This window comes from Trichogramma pretiosum, unplaced genomic scaffold (assembly GCF_000599845.2).
Source record: "Trichogramma pretiosum strain Unisexual culture from Peru unplaced genomic scaffold, Tpre_2.0 scaffold2, whole genome shotgun sequence".
In the NCBI taxonomy this organism is placed as follows: domain Eukaryota; kingdom Metazoa; phylum Arthropoda; class Insecta; order Hymenoptera; family Trichogrammatidae; genus Trichogramma; species Trichogramma pretiosum.
The window spans coordinates 2,906,378-2,921,326 of NW_019641687.1; the positions used below are offsets into that span (position 1 = coordinate 2,906,378).

The following is a 14,949-nucleotide window of genomic DNA, read 5'->3' on the forward strand; positions in this document are numbered from 1 at the left end:
TTATCACCGGAATGAATAAAACAATGTCCGTGACTCATGGCTGTTCTCCTTTTTTTCCCTACCTGTTGAGTCAATTATAATTGCTCAAGTCTTACACGCTCGTGAATGAATACCCATTAAATTATACGAGGCAAAGTAACTTGGAGAGTACAATTACGTCGACGCGATGTGGTGATATAAGCCTTCGGTATTGTTGTAAAACAATCCGCGCTTTTCGATAAAAAATTTCGCCGCGAGAAGGGTCATTAACGTTTGTAAGTCATCGGTGCGCGATCGATGACAAATGACTTGGTACGCATAAATTTCAATAATCCTGAGAGTATCTTTGACCCATATTAATGCATAACGCACACGTGTTTTTCTTTTGTTGAATATAATTGTAATGGATTACGTGTAGCGAGATTAATCAATTAAAAGCAACATCCGTCACATGATCTCGAAGTAAGAGAATGATTTTTGTTAAAAGACCGCCATAGAGCTACATGGAGCGCGCTGGTGAGAGAAGAAGAAGTAGAAGCGGGAAATGTGCGCGCTCAATTTCTCTTTATCAAAAGTACAAGCGAGTATTTATATGCTGAAAGTTGACCTATACACAGAGTGTATAATTCGCGCAGGTTTGATCGATACTCGATCGTGTATACGTGTGTGCGTGTACCGCGAATGATTTCTCTCTCCCTAACAGGCGCTGGTACACGTGTGGCCTGGGGCTCTTTTTAATATCACATCTCACACAAGTGATATATCTTTTCATTATCTCTATGAGATCGATATTATAAGTGCTCGGCAGATCTTTATCTTGATATATATAATACAAGTACCTGTTTTGCGCGGTGTGCGTATGCGTATGTATGCACGAAATTTCGCGGTTAAATTGGTCTCGGACTTCAAAAAAGTTTCACTCTATATCTGTGGGTAATGACATGACACGCCGCTTTTTCAACTGCAGCCTGCAGAAAATGAGTAAAAAGTCATACAATAAATTAAATTAATGCAACAGTGCCATATATTTCAACGAAAAAATATTTTTTTTCTCACACATTGCAGTATGTGCACTGAAGGCACACACAAGGGCCCTGGTCAATACATCTCTTTATAGATCGTAAAGCCTTTGCAGCAGGTTTTATCATTGCATCAAGTTGCAAAAAGCGCTCGATGACACAACTGCATTATTCCGAGGCAGGGCAATAAGTACTTTTATACTCATCATTACAACTCATTGTGCGTACATGCTTCTACACTGCTGGAAGCAAAAGAGGATGATATAATAAAAAGTCCCTGAGCATACGCTGACTTTGCGACAATAATAATTCAAGTTTTCGGTCCGAAAGATGACACATCGCGGCTTTCAGAAGAGAGAAAGAGAGAGAGAAATTTCAGTGCAAGAGAAGAGCTGCTTGGTACAACCGTGCTGTATGTACAGATGCAAAACCGGATCTCTTGTACAGAAGAATTTCTTTTCTTTTTTTTGTTTGTTTGTTTACTCTTGGTTAAAACAACCTAAGTTCTTGTGTACTTAAAGACATTTCCTAGAGCAGCTTATTCTGTTATGATACTACTTACCTGATGCTGTCTCGTCACTGTTTGTGTCTGAATATGCGGGTGGCGATCGAGTTTCGTTGCTCTATCGCGGGATCCGTACAATGTGATTAAGAACGACGCACAGCCTCATGCAGGATCTATTAGACGAGAATTCCTCGGCCAATCTCAATTGTTATTGTTTTATTAGCCCATAAATTTCAGGAATCGCTCTGTGCATGAAATGAATTCAGTACATAAATTTAATATCTGTTTCGCTGCACCGTCGTCGATAAACAGAACGATCTGATCGAAAAAGAATTCGTTTGTTTTAATTAGCTCCTTTCTCTCCAGCTGCAGAAAACTAATAACTGTGCACCCAATTTAGGAACGTTCAGTTCTCATCGAACATTGTGCGTGTGCTCACACTTATATATATATATTTCAAATCGAAATTCAATTAATCGAATTTCTTTATGAGCGAAACGAAAGTTGCGATAAATTTTCCCCGGCGTTGAAAAAAGTGGAAGTGCGAGCTTTCCGTCGGTATTAGCTCGCATAAAGTATAATCGAAGAAAGGTAGAGAGAGGTGGCATAATAAAAACACATAGGCCTCTCGCTCGGGCTGCTTATTCAACTCTCGAGCTATATATGCAGAACTAGTAGGAACTTCTTCGAGCGTGAATATAATGCAGGAGAAAACTTTTAGTTTGGATGATAGTCTTTGTTAACAAGTAAAATATAATTACAACATTTTTAATAGGCAAAATCAAGCGCCATTGGTTTCTTTATATATTATCAAGTGTATATATTTGTCAAAAACCTGCTTGACTGCGGTATCTATTATGCGTTTATAAACCAGTTGGCATCTTTTTTGTTGAAAAAACTTATAGACCAATCAATGTGCCCGTAGGTGCCATTTACGTTACTTGAAAAAAATTGTCATTGGTCTTTTCAGATTTAAATTGAATAATGAACAAGTTTTGCAAATAATTAATATAGTTGGAATCAATACCACAAGACCGGCATGGTGTAAACACTTCAAATCGTTACCTTTCCAAAGAAATGCATTCAGATTTTCGTACATTACTTCCCTTATATTCGGGTTTTCTTTACGGCATAGATGCAAAGTGTTGGATCGTAATTACTGACAGGCATACGCGCGTTGTGCGTATGAAATACACATTGCAAGCGTCGTTCCACTTACATCTTAGACGGAATTCGAGCCGTATAGTTAACCCAGAAATAGGAAAAATGGATGATAAAAAAGTTAATCCCGCTGCGCTCGTGATTGCATCAGCTTTATTGCTTTTTATTTTAGTCATTCACCATATGAACACGATACGTTTTTGGTTATTACCAGAGAATTTGATTGGTAAATCTCTAAATTCATTATAGCTTTCGCGACCAACTGATTTAGATGCGTTTCATTCCTGTGTGCTTACATAATTTTGCCATATTATGACTAGATACCTTTCTGTCGTATAACAGGGTACTTTTCAATCGTTTGAACAGTTGTCTCATTAATCCTCCTAAGTACTTACATGTCGCCTTTTAATTCACACGCGCTTGTGTGATAAAAAATTATTGGTTCTACGGCATGCGTTAAAAGCGTCGTCGCATAGTTGTGGGTTATGCGGCAAATATTCAATCTAATCGTCAACGGGCGAATATGATAGTACATAATATGTTAGCATATACATCGCTAAAAGCGTTCGAATAAAATTCACTTTTATTATACAATCAAAACAGCTACACAGCAATCTCAAACATTCCATACCAAACATTAAACGCCTCGTAATCATCCGCGTGTCCATGGGCAATGTAAGCACCTCAAGAGAGAAAGAGAGAAAGAGAGAGAGAGAGAGAGTGACACATTGTACAATGCATCCGTATATACTTCGGTATGCTTATCAGACTGCATTAAATCACACGCGATGCAACTTTTCTCTCTCTCTCTCTCTCTCTCTCTTTTACGCTCGCGCTACAATAACTGTGCACTGATCTATAACGGGTTCAATGTACCAAGCAATTTCACGTTGTTGCCGCTGCTACACTATGTACTGCTCTAGGGTATGTGTGTTAAAAACATGTCGTTGCGTCGTGTATTAGCCAGGAAATACGTGTCAATTTCAGCTGTTATTATGCCCTCTGAATAGCTATATATTTTAATGACGAAAAACGTGCATGCGATTTCTGCGCTGTAGTGAGAGTTTATGATCGATGATATTGTAATGTAATGATCGCGAGAGATTAGACACTCCTTTTCCCTGAATTAGGTTAAGCGAGCTCGCAAGTACCGGGTGTGATGTAAAAAGTATATTGTACAGTGTATGTTTATACTACCGATATATAGAATGAATTAAGATTCTATTTAACAATAATAATTACGATTCTTTATTGTAATATGCTCTGTGAGACAGCTAGAGATGAACTGAACTATACTCGAAATATTAATATATTAATTGTCATTGCTAGGAGCTTGGCGGCGACGCAACGACGTTCGGTTGTCTCGCTACTGGTATATACCTCGTCATTTTCAAATGGCTTCGAATTATGGAAATCTCTGTATTATCAAAACAATGTCAAGTTTCAAATAGTCGAGACGGTTCCGATTCTCTGATGGCATCGCGCGTGCTCTATCGCACTTCCGCAAGACGAGGATCTTGGCTCGATAAGATAAATCCGCATCAAATTGGCTCACCAGTTTTACAGGTGACACATTATGTCAGTGATCATACAATTTACACAGAAAGTAAGAGTGATAATATTAAATGCCGCGTAATACATAAGCGAATGTCATGATTACGACACATCCTCGAAAGTATATTTACATTTTTTCTCATCACCCGAGTAAATGTAAGGAGGTATTGACTTGTCCCATTTTTACTGTTGAGCATGTATACGGACATAAAAGAGCGAGTGTGCGAAAGCTAAATTGCCAAGAGGCAATAAAAATCAATCTACCCGATCAGTAAATCTAGCGTTTCTCACGTTCGGGCCAAAATATATCTCTTGCAGAGTATCACTTTGTAAAAGGTATCCGAGTGCGCGAGCGCGTTTCTATCAGCATCTTTGTTTTTAACCAGCTCTCGCTCGACCTATCATGCTGCACATGCTACCCCCCTACCTCGTAAAATTCACGAGCTGCACCGCACGTGCACAGATACTTTTCTTCTGCGCTGCAACTTGACGTCCAAGAGATGAAAATATACGCGCGCTCGGCTTATGCGATATTTAATGCACCCCGTTGATCTCAGCGGCCGGAGCGCGTAAATGTAGTAGACTGCACTTTTTCCGTAGAGAGACAGAGTGAGAGACTAGTTCGGCTGGTTTTCAAAAAGAAACAAACTTTTTTACAGACATGCATGTGTGCGGTAAGCTTATTTCGGAACTGGATCGCAGGATAGGCAGGAAAGAGAGAGAGAGAGAGAGAGAGAGAGAGGGAGCACGTAATGAGTGCAGTTGGTGCAACACCTAAAGCATATGCACGGAGAGAGAGGAAAAAATGCCACCGAAAGACGTTATAGGTTTATGCTATGGGAAAGCGGCTGGACATTTCGGTGAAGGGATAGTATTCGGCCTGTTTTTTAGAGTTGATGATGCAGCGTGTAATCGATGCAGTCGTATTACCAACCCTCAACCGTTGGGGTTAATCTGCATGTGCGCGTTTTTTAAATTCTAATTTGTATGCAAACTGTGCGGCGTCGGTCGAGTCATAGTAAATTTGAGTCGTTCGACAATCCAAACTTTCAGTGTGCTGCCAATGGACAGAAACATTCAACCGTAAAATCGCCGACTAATTCTAGTGTTGAATTACCTTTCTTTGCAGACGAAAAAATTTCAAGCTTAGATTTCCCCTCTCTATCTTAAAGTCAGTGATCTAGTTGCAAATGCTCGTGTTGGTCTAGGTCTAGAAAATGACTTGGTTCGACCCCTTGCCGTGCGCTTTACATTATCAAATACTATAAACTCTCTACCCTCATTTATTTTCGACGGTTGTGCGACGTTTTTCCACTCGGTTGTATATAAATGGTACAAAAAATTCAGCGGTTTACATCTGTCTTGTATTTCTATAATTATTTAGTTCGACGGTGAGAATATTGTAGCCCAACCACAAGCTCGAAATGAGCTCGGGAAAAAATTCAAAAATATTTGCAAGAGTGAAGACTTAATCCAAGAGTAAAATAAATTATGCACGCCTCCATCATGAAAAGTTGCTATGACTCGACACGTAGATTTGTCTCGCTTATATTGGGCAAAGAAACGAGAAAAAAGTACTCAGGTAAAAAAGACACATTGTTCGGAAGGGGACGCATCGGTGGGGTGCACTACGGACGTACGTGTGTGTGTGTGTACCTTGTCCAGAGTAAATATATAAATCGAAGATACGTTTGAGATATTGTACATAAAAATTAATGCCTTCGAAGCTTGAAATGGGGTCCTGAAATCATTATCTTGAGTTGCTTCAAACGTACGTAAATATTAACGGTTGAAGCCCAAAATTTTTTCTAGACTGCACACGCTTCGTATTAATTTTATGAATAATTTTCAAAAATTAATCGGGTAAAATTAAGCAAATTTTCACGGAATTTTTGGCTTCACGCTTGCGGTGCGTATTTGGAAGCTCTCACGCGATTTCATGCAAGGATACACTTTCCAGTGCTGCAAACATGTACCTATGATTCGTTCAACTGAAAACTAGCATTGGCCACGTAATCTTCTAAATGCGTGTGTCTTTACACGTGTGCACACCAGGGAAAGAAAGACGTTTTATGAGGTCAATTAGGTGCCAGTCTTGACTTCTCTTATACATGCAGCTGTATAGAGCTGCAAGTTAGACACCCCTGTTTTTTGTCAATCGTGCATTCGAAGCACTTAAAACGAAAAGGTTAGGTCTTGGTATCGTGTGGAAGTCGCGAAAGGAAGAAGGGGAGAAACATGAAAAAAAGACACTTCCGAACCAGCGAGCGCTCAAGTAGCTGTTGCAAGAATTTTGCCACGCGTGACTGAATCCAGAGAAACAGTCGGTTTTTTTATTTCAACAATTTCCACCTCTGTCCAACTGACTCTACATACTTTTGAAGTTAAAACCCAATATAAAAATATTTAGTCCTTGACATTTCTGGTTCATTTTTTCTGTAAATTATAGGGTACGACAATCGAAAACCCCATAAAATATGAAATAATAAGCTGCGCAACAACTGCACTTCGGATTTTAGAATTACTGGATTCTTGTAAAGGGTGTGTCTTATAGAAGGGTCCTTTTTTTACATCAGGACTCGGGACGATAAACATCTCCTGCTTAAAAGTCGACCGACTAATGTCTTAGATCCCAAAATGAGATTATACCGAAGAAAGACGCGCACTCACCCCTCTTGTCCGATATAATTAATCCTCAAAGAGAAATGATTGTGGGAATGCACATAAGTAGTAAGTAATCTAGCTTGAATTAAATTATAAGATGGTTAAAAAGTACGACACAAGTATATCAATGTAATGATAAAAATAACAGAAGCTTACAAAAGGATTAAGACATCAACAGGACTCGCATAATTGAAATTAAAAAAGGTGTCATTTTAGTGATTTTCAATTTCTGGGTCTTGTGTCGGAAATCATTTACCTTATCGGATTTAATATTTATTTAATCCATTTTGAATTTCATATCACAACCATCTGACTGTACCTGATTGTTTTGATACTGAATGATCGAATATTGTACGAACCTACTTTCTATCTTGCAAACTAACTAAATGAATCAAACTTTCTATAGATCAGAAAACACTGAACCAACAAAGGTTGCAAAAACTTATAAGGGGTTCAAAGGCTTCATCTAAATTATCACTCCTTTTGTTAGCATGTGCACACAGTAGTAATCACGCGTATTACTCTGAACTATTGTGTTCGTCCTTTAGACACGCTACAATGAAAAAAGTTGCACAAATGTTATCTCGATCTTCAGCTTCATGTGCGCCAGTTTTTCTTTCTTTCGAAGATTGAGTTGTCCTAGTACTTTGGCGGTTGAGAAGCCATTAAAAGGCGGGTTCGAGAAAAAAGGGATGTTTAAATTGCCTTCCCTCTTCCTTTTTGGGTACTTCATGAAACGTGTACAAGCGTATGTTCACATATGAGTTGAAAATGTTTCAACTTATCTTTGATCGTAAATCGTTGCTCTCTGTATGACTATTTCGTCTGTATTTACCAGGCCTTGATAAGAATCTGCTACTCTCGCAAAGTCGAGTGGAAAATTAAGTTGTGCTGCAACACTTCATTAGTTATCACTTTATTGTTTCGCACTTCATTCGTTTATCAAAGACTTTGCATTGAATTAGTTAGTACTTGGACATTTTTAAAATTTTGTAACATGCGTCTAGTGCAGAACTGTACATTTACGCTTGGGCCAAAAAATAGGTCGTTTAAAAATTCGATTGTTAGGTTTATTTAAGAAAACTTGAAAAATCTAAAATAAGCAAAATTTTGTAATGTTAATACAATTATATTTTAAATAATTTTTAATATAAACCTAGTTTTAGTTTCAGACGTGAAGGTATGCTTGCTGAAATACGATGATGCTTAAGTGTTGAACTGAATGAATGAAACGTATTCTTACCGTATTTATGAGAAAGTTATAATGATCCAAAACCACATAAATACCAACATGCTTGCTTAGAAAAGAAAAAAAAAACATTTGAAAAATACTGAACCGGTTGCGTGTTTGTGTGTTTAGTTGCAGAATATTTGACAGCGCGCAATTTGATTTCCATTTAGCAAAAATGTTTACTTTAGGCTCTTTTGCGTGTATGTATAGGCATCGTTTCTTTATATTTCTCTCGAGTTTTTTTCTTCTTTCGCGCCTTGCTCGACCGAGAAGCCTCGCATGCACATGGCTAATCTGGTTTTTAAAACTGGGTATGGATGATGTGTGTATATGCTCCTGCTACGTGCGGCCGGCAATACACAAAGTTCCAAAGGAGTGAGTGAAATAATGAATGTGTGCTTGTATGGAGGCAAAGTACGCGTACACCAAGGATTAAGGTTAAATTAGCTGTATGGCATTTGTAGTATTTAAATTTACAACTTTAGCTCAAGCAGCATGCGAGATGTTTAAAAGGATCATTAGCCTAGTTATGCGGAATATTTTTAAACGGTGAGATCACGTTACTTTGCCATTCAAGTGTGAATCGGACAATATTTGTACTTGATGTGTCTTTTTAAGGTCTTTCAGTAATTAACAGACCACTAAAACAATCTAATTGCAAGTAATCGAGCTGTAAAAACGATATAAAATGTCAGAAACACACATGCAAACCGAGAGCCTGAACTATCTGCGAATAAGAATGAAATGCAACAAAAAAGGAACAATATCGCGAGGCGGGAGATAGAGAGCCGTAATCAGTGTGCTCTCACAAAAGGTCAGCAGAAAAGACGAGCTGCTGCTGCTGCTACTCGACGTCAGAATAGCCTCGACGAAGAAACACCCTTTTCTCACGCGCACACGCGTAAGGTGCGACACCTCGCAGGGGGTTTACTCTGCAAGAAATAAGGGGTGAGAGAGAGGATATATAATAACAGGCCAGAGATAAAACCAGTCGTGAGCTCCTTGACGGTGCGAGAAAAGGCGTTTGACTGTCCTCTTGAGAAGGAATTTTGCGCGCAGTTGTCGCGCGCGTTCTTTTCTCTGGCTTCTTTTTTTTATTATGGTGACGGAAGATTCGACAACTACGTTTTTGCGGTTGCGCGTTGCACTCTGAAGCGCTTTACATCTCGCACTAGCTGCTTGTGTGTTTACGTTTTCTTGCGGTTTTGGGGAAGGGTTGCGGTGTGCAAGACAAGACTATTCTTCGTAAGTGCGAGACATCTCGCCTTTTTTTTCGTTTGTACACATCACCAAGTGCTCTTTACGCGTGTAACTGTTTGTGTGTCTGCAAGTATTACCATTGAGTACAAAGACTTGAATTTCGGAAGATAGGTTATTAGAGCGCGCAATTTTAGCAGAGCTAGCACTAGACGTGAATACTATTTACTAACGAGCAATTCCACACCGCAGTTTTGCAGAACACTGTGAGATACATCTATCGTTGACTCGACCTGGTATCATCGACATTCTAGAAGCTCGATTTCAAGTAACCTTATACATTTCTCAGCTCGTATGGGGTTATGCAGTATTGAGGTCGAACCCTTTACACATTTGGCGCAGACCCGAAAATTTATGGTGTCCGGATGTAGGTCCAATGGTTCGCGAGAGATACAAGAATACTTCGACACCCCGTGCTCGCTGCAGGAGACGCCGTTAAATTGCGGACACTTATTGTTTACGTTCACAGTGATGTTCTCACTTTCGTTGCTCGAAATTATCGTAGACTATTGCTCAAAGAGATGTTAACGTAAAATGTTAATGCAGTGAACATCTTTGCAATCTTAAGATTCTTCTTTATAATAAGCGTAATTACAATTCTTAAGAGCACGTTGATTATCTAATCTCTATTGATAACGAATAATCGTAGCTCTTCCTTAAATCCAACATGACTTATATAACCATCTAATGGATTTGTCCAGAGTGCATGTTATTCTCTACCAAATCTTGATGAAAGTTTTGCACTGCTCTTAACAATAATTATATCTATTTCCGTAATCTTAGCAACCAAGCTGGGGGCGTGAATTAAAATGGTTAATTTAAAAATAATAGATTTCCGAAAGGAAATGTGCTACTTATAATTCATGTAGAAGGTGACATCTAATTCAGGATAGAAATATAATTTTTGAAATGCCTACTTTAAAATTTCTGTTCATTAGTTTTCGAAACAAATTTTGATTTTTACTTTAGCATCATCGTAAGACTTAGTCATGGTTAAATAACGATAGCGGATCTAGACGTTAGTTAAACAGTATTAGATGCTCGATGAACTGCAAACATATTGTTACGTTCTGATAATAACTCCATTAATATTACTTTATTATTTTTTTCGAGTACCTGCTTTTATATAATATTAAACAAATTTTATTATTAAACAAATCTTCTAATTAGTTTCATTTTGTTTCAGGTTAGTGACTTTTCAAACATCCATAAATCTCATGGCTATTTGGTAACGTTAAATTTAACAAGTTTGATAATTTTAAAATAAGTATTATAGACATATATTTTGACGACTGCGTTACCGATGAAAAATTGTTCAAGTATACGGTGGCGTGGTATATAATTTTATATTTTCTAAAAAACATTTCCATATTTATTTAACAACTTTTAAATGTGTACGATATTTGATTTAGAAAACTTAATGCTATTTCATAAGAATAAAAATTCGATCATTTGAGAATAATTTTGTACTCTCACCCTGAGTAACAATTTGATTCAAGGAAGACGTAAGAATCTACATCAATAAAATTGATCGTTTTGGGTAAACGTAACAAACAAACGTCAAACGTTAAATGCTGAATTTTCGACCCCATCCTCCATTGATTTTCATAATTTATTATTTTAAATTTTAATTTCAATCTGTGTACCATTCGAGTAAAATAAAATACAGATCATTCGATAGCAATTTTGAAAATTATTTTTAATCTCTGCTCAATTATTTACAATGTTGAAAAATTATTATGTATTTATGGATAAAATGATAAAGCTGGAACGTGGAATTGTACTAGAGACGAGATTTATTTTGAAATTTAAAGATTGTGGATATTGTTGTTTAATTCTTGTAATTTGCATTTAAATGTACAGAATATTGAGTACTTTTTTTGTAAATAAGCCGAGATGGCATTTCATTGGACGGGCTTGGCTAAATTAATAAATTGCGAGAGCTAGATTTTTATTCTTCCGTTCTCCATACTGCAGTGTTTTACTTGTTTCTGTGTCGACATACCCTAATCTAAAGATATAACCTTGTGCCAATTGTTCTTGATAAGCCTCATTTTTCATCAGTCAACTACTTCCATCTTCTAAACTTGTTAAATTTTCATTCTTATTGTGTGTCAAGAAAAAGGAAAGATGTATCTATAATACAAATCCAATGAGATTTATTTTTACCGAGTGTTCGGCAAAAATACCATTAATCTTATGGGAAAACGAGCTGTTCAACACACGTGCAATATCAATGAAAAAAATCTAGCAGCTGGCCAAACATTCATGGGTTACATTCTATTACCCAATCATTTTTAATGCACACACTCAAGTTTAAATTTAATGTCAATCGTGTATGTAGCAAAATTGCTACAAAAGTCACGTCAATTTTTTCGCTGGAAATTTTAAATTCCTGTGCGTTGAAGTGATGTGAATAAATAAACTGAAAGATATTATTTAATATGTTTAAAAAAATTTTTACCGAATGTTGGATCGATTATTTTGCTATTTACAACTTTCACTTACGATGGCGATTTTATAAATGACGAAATGAACGAACACTTATAAATTTTATATTTATGGTGCTCTTGAGAAAGTTTCAAGGAGCAACATACTTAACTCTAGAAATGCATTTTTTTTCTCAATGAATCGAGATTAATTCAGTTTAAGTGATATACGATAAGACCATACAGTTTTCACAAGCTGACAATAAAAAATAATTTTTTAAAATTATTTTGTGTTAAATAAAATATTAACGAGTCTTTGTAAAAGGCAAGGGAGTTAAATGTAAACCAGAGAATAACTACGATTTACAATTGAAAAGAAATGCCAAGCTTGTGAATCAATCGGCGGCAATGTCTCAAGAAAGAGTCATGAATTGGATCGTTAATTCAAAGACCAGAGGCTAGAGAATGAACGACTCACAGCAGCACATATAGCCATGCAAGCAAAAAGGAATAATGGTTAAAAAGATGCAATTATAAAAGAAGAGCTAAACGAGAGAGAAAGAGACACGAGACTCTTAAGACTGGCAAAAAGATAAATGATGATGCGCTCGTAAACTATTTTCGGAAGTTATGATTTCAAGTTTGTTTTTAAATGTTATTATTGTTATTCCAGGAGCTAAAGATTAAAATATGAGTGATGCACGCAATTATATTCTTCGTATATAAACAGTCACCTGCTCGACGACATGTAGCTGCCGAGCATAATACCCTCGTTAGGGTATGCTATAAATTAAAACATAGCATATATTAATAAAAGATCGTAGGAAGTCATACGATAAATTTAACTCCCTCTCTTTCTTGAAGCCTACAAGCCTTGCAATTTCAACTGGTTGAAAAGTGACACGACAATTCATGACTCTTTGGCCACTTCTGAACTTGGCACACACGTATTGGCACGTTTTTTTTAGTAAAAAACAAAATATGAAATGTTAACAATGCTAGCCCGTTGGTTTTCTTGGTGGGGAGATTTTCTTGCTATTTTCTAAAATCGGTTGTAACAGTACAATTGAAGGCTCGATAAAACTTTAACTCGCCTTTTAAAGACTTGAAAAATGCTATAAATCGAAAAAAGTTAAATATTCAATTATTGGCAGGGTAAGGCACGTTCTTTGTACTGTTACATTTTACAAATTGAATTTCTCATAATTTGTATCAGTGCTGTTATCTAGCTATTTTCGTTTTATATAAGAACTTGGATATAACAATTTAGTTAAGGGCTATAGTAACCGAGGGTAACCGCAAACCAATACGTGGCTGTAGAAGATATATTGTACGGGCTCAGTGACTGATGTTAGCTAGCTCGCGAATAAAAAGACGAGAGACCAAATCAAATTCCATCGATCGATCAACTTGAAAAGTAAACGGACGATTGAAGATTTGATTTTTTTTAACTTGGAAATGATTTTTCACGGTGTCAAATACATTGTATTCTTTCCTACTCAAATTTGAACAATGTCGATTTTCGCTCCCTTGACTTTCTTTTGATTTTGAAGAGTTGACGTTAACTTAGATGATTTATGATGCTATGACTTCACAAAGGTGAAACAGTATCTTTTGATTGTTATGAAAGTAACAATTATTTGTTCGAAACTGGTAAATATGCTTAAAAATGCACTCGCAGTCAGTTGGTTTAAAACCGTCAAAATATATTTTTACGGATGCAGAAATTTTTCATTTTCGGTGAATATTGGTTTCACTGTAAAAGACTATGTATTCTCACGTGGGAGATGTCGCGGGATTTATACAATGCAGGTAGTGATTTTATGAGAATCGAGGATTATTTTCACTGTGATGATTTTTCTGCAATGTGGATTTTACGTATAATGTGCTTGCAGTTTTGTTCCATAACCGAGCACGTTCGTGAAGAAGTTGCTTGAGTTTGAAAAAGAGGTAATGCGTACGAATGGGTGAACCAGACGAAAAAACATCAGAACAACAATGTACTATTATTCACTATTCATCGTTCTACACGCACTTGTTGGCAAGGAAAAAAGTATGAAAGACTTATGGCGGTGCGACACCAACGCGACCCTGAATACAAAGTCTCTCGTTCGCGCGTGAAAGCCGACATTCAGTCTGATGGCAAAAAATGGGATGTTTTTGTGTACATTTATGTACACGCGTGATTTTCAAAATTTTCAAAGCAGTAATAGATGTCAAAAATGTCGGGCAGTATAAATTTATTATATGAAAAGAAAAAAAAACAGTTTTTAAGTTAAATAATTTTTAGCTAGTGTGAATCAATTAGTATGCACTTCTTCAGTGTAACCAATGATTTGCAGGATGAGAGCATATTTTGAAAGTTCTTCAGGTTCAATATAGACACATACACACGTGCAAGGTCATTGACGAATCCTCGTAAATAATAAAACTTGACCCACAAAAATAATTTGTTAGGTAAAACGGTACATTCAATAATCGTTTTTTAATATAATTTACAGTGCTGGTTGTACAATTTGAAAAGTTAACCTTTATGAATATGGTAACGGTCCGAAGTAAGAGAACCTGCAATTTTGCGCAAGGGAGTGCGAGAATGCACATTGATTTAAATGGCATTTTTCAAACTCTACCATTACCCAAGTTTAGCGCACGCACACGCCGCCGCGTGGGCAAGCAACGTGTAAATCACGTAAGATTGAATTACGAGCCAATGACGAGAGGCGCGGAGAAGGATCAAAAGAGAGATGAAAAAAGAAAGAAACTCGGGCCGATTTCGCATGCAAAATAGGGCCGGAGAAAATGCTACACATGCTGCTGCTGCTGCTGCTGCTCCCCGACAGCAGCAACCTGTCGGGCGAAATATCTCCGAGTGCAGCCTGACAAGCAAAAACGCAAGAAGAATTGGTGTTTTTTTTTTAAAAGACTAAACTCATAATAGTAAAGCTGAGATGGTAACGGTGCTCCCTATCGCGAAGAATACGTACAAACTATTCACTAAAACGGTATATATAATAATCGTCGATATACGAGCAGTAGCCGCAACTGATGCTCAGTTATATCGAAGCTATTTTAACGAAAGGCTCGTTTGCTGCCTTACAATTACTTCAAAAAAAAAAAAAAAAAGAAATATCGACAAAAAGTAATTCGTCA

The 14,949-nt window shown here is 37.0% G+C and overlaps 1 protein-coding gene across 1 annotated transcript in view; it reads left to right on the forward strand.

The window, feature by feature from the left end:
* LOC106659188 overlaps positions 1 to 14,949 on the forward strand; it is a 51,042-nt gene that overhangs the window by 19,515 nt on the left and 16,578 nt on the right. The window lies entirely within an intron of this gene.